The sequence below is a fragment of the Asparagus officinalis genome, chromosome 5 (assembly GCF_001876935.1).
Source record: "Asparagus officinalis chromosome 5, Aspof.V1, whole genome shotgun sequence".
NCBI classification, from domain to species: domain Eukaryota; kingdom Viridiplantae; phylum Streptophyta; class Magnoliopsida; order Asparagales; family Asparagaceae; genus Asparagus; species Asparagus officinalis.
In genome coordinates this window covers 49458673-49461275 of record NC_033798.1, presented here as the reverse complement: position 1 = coordinate 49461275, position 2603 = coordinate 49458673, and positions in this window count along the sequence as shown.

Here is a 2603-nt window from a genome sequence, read left to right as displayed (position 1 = left end):
TTGGTGGCGATGAGAGTTTGATTCTTGTATCACGTTGACGATCCGAACACTTTACTTCATGGAACATGGTCTATTCCTCTTGACTTGATGTCTTCGAGGAACTTGCGAGGCAAGTTTAGAACTCTAAATGAGTTTAAGAACTCTAAGTAAGTTTTAGAACTCTGTAAAAGAGTTAATTTTAGAAAAGGAACTGATCCTTTTTAACTGGAATAAGCCAATCAGTTCTTCAATCGAGAACGGTTCAAAAGCCAAGCTTTCAAAGCTCCAAAAGCTCCAACCAAAGCCAATTCAAGATGTTCCAAAAATGGATCCTTTTAGCTGACTTCTCAGCTATTTATAGGGGTTTAACCGCCCCTTTAAATCGCTCTTTAATAAGGGTTTAATACCCTTAATTCATGGAAAACAATTTTAGAACCGTTTAAAACATGTTTGAATCAATCAAACGCGAGATTCGTGTTTTGGAAATGACCCTCGCGTTTAGAATTAAAAATGCGGTAGTGATCTTCGCGTTTTGAACTTGGAACGCGGTGGTGAACTTTGCGTTTTGAGCTAGGAATGCGGTGGTGAACACCACGTTTTGAGCTCGGAATGCGGTGGTGAGCTTCGCGTTTTGAACTTGGAACGCGGTGGTGAACTCCGCGTTTTGAACTTGGAACGCGGTGGTGAGCTCCGCATATTGCTTTGAAGAGATCATCAACTTTTAATCTCTTCTGTTAGATTATTGCAAGGATTGTCATCTTGTAATTCTGGCCTTTGGCTCTTTAAAATATGAGAGTCGTCAATTTGTAACACTCATATGCTGTTGTGAAGGTCGTCAGATCGTAACCTTCATTTGTTGATGTAGAAGTCGTCAGATTATAACACTCATCATCAGTGCTTTGTGGGGATCAGCTATCTGTAATAATTTTTAGACAACATACAATCACTCTACCAAAAAGCCCTTGATACCATCACGGGTAAACCTAAAGCATAGAGTTCATATGGTTGCTCGTCTTTGATAAAGAGACTTAGGCAGATCTGCCTGCTATTTCTCATCAACAAGACTCGGACATCTTACCCACCAGTGGCATGACATGAGCCAGTCGTCTCGACCCCTCAATAGTTGGGTCGTCTCAATACGACCAACTCATAATAATCAACACAAGGTACAAAAGCAAAGCAAAAAACAAGGAATAAAAGAAGGCATACTGCAAGACAAGCAAAAACATTCTTTATTCCAACAAAGTGAGTTACAAAGCTTTTTTTTATATCCATGCCTAGTTACAAACATGCATAAAAAAACAACAAAACAAAACAAACACAAATGCCAGCAGAAAGAAAGTACAAATACATGTCCCTAGACCTCTCAACCAGATCCAGGAGTAGGACATTGGAAGCTCTCAATGGCAATGAAGTTCGTAGGAGATTCAACGACAGCACCTGGGGAAGTGGGAAAATTCTCTTCAGGATCATCCCTTGGCTGATCACCACCCCAAACGTTCAGCACTAGATCCATCCCACCTCCATGCTCCTCGATCTCCTCTAAGAGATCAAGGTAGCAAGAGACATGAGGGGGATAACAGTGATCATGGGAAGGAAGAGAGCTAGAAGGGAGCAGCAAAGTGAGATAGTCAACGCCGGGTCAAATTGAAGCGAGATAGTCGACGCAGGATCATCCCTCAGTTTTGCCTAAGGGACCATGGCGCCACTCATCGTCAACCTTCTTCCTATGCTGCGTCGAGTTTAGATGAGCAAGCCGACCCTCCAAGTCCTTGATAATCATCATGGACGCTGAAGTCAATCACTCCTCAAGGTCCCGCCTCAGCTGCTCAATCAAAAGAGGGCTCAACTGAACGTCCTTCTCGGGCGTCGCCTTCAGACGCCTCTCGGACTCAACCTCCCTAGACAAAGGGATCAATCGTCCATCCTGCTCAGAAATCGCTTGTTGTAGATTTCCGATTTCTCCCTTTAACTGAGCCACCTCCCGCTGGAGATCATCAACAGAACCCAAGTGCTTGGAAACTTGGATTCTATAGCCTGCTATAAGCCTCTCCTTTTCGTCCTACTCCCACCGCCAGACGTCTTTCCTGCCTCTAAGTTCGGCCTCTAAAGTAGCAATTCTATTCTCTACCTCTTCATTGGTTGACTTCTCCTGGGCCAGCTCAGCGTACCACCCCTATGCCGCCTCATGCATGTGCCTCATTCACTCGAACAGCTCCTGCTCTAGTAAAGCCCCTCGTACCAAATAGGCCTTGAGGGCCAAATGCACGCTAGCGCTTAGTATCTCCCTCAAGAACCTCTTGTCCTTCGAGAGGGTAAACTGGGACACAATGTCGATTGCAGCAGTTAAGGACTGCATGACCGAGGACTCTGCATCCATGGGTTCCTCTGGGACAAACCTGTCACCTTCGGGAACCTCTTCCCTAGGTGAGTCGAGGGTTAATGGATCTCCCACCAACATGGTCCTCGTCCTCTCCCAGGATTGGTGAGTAAGCTCATCAAACCCATGGGAGAATGGCCAAAACTTATTCCATACATCCGTCCTCTCACCCGACTCGGGCCCCTTCGGAGGCGTTGTTTGCTCGTCAACACCCCGGACGTCCGACAGGCTCCTTGCCAAGCCT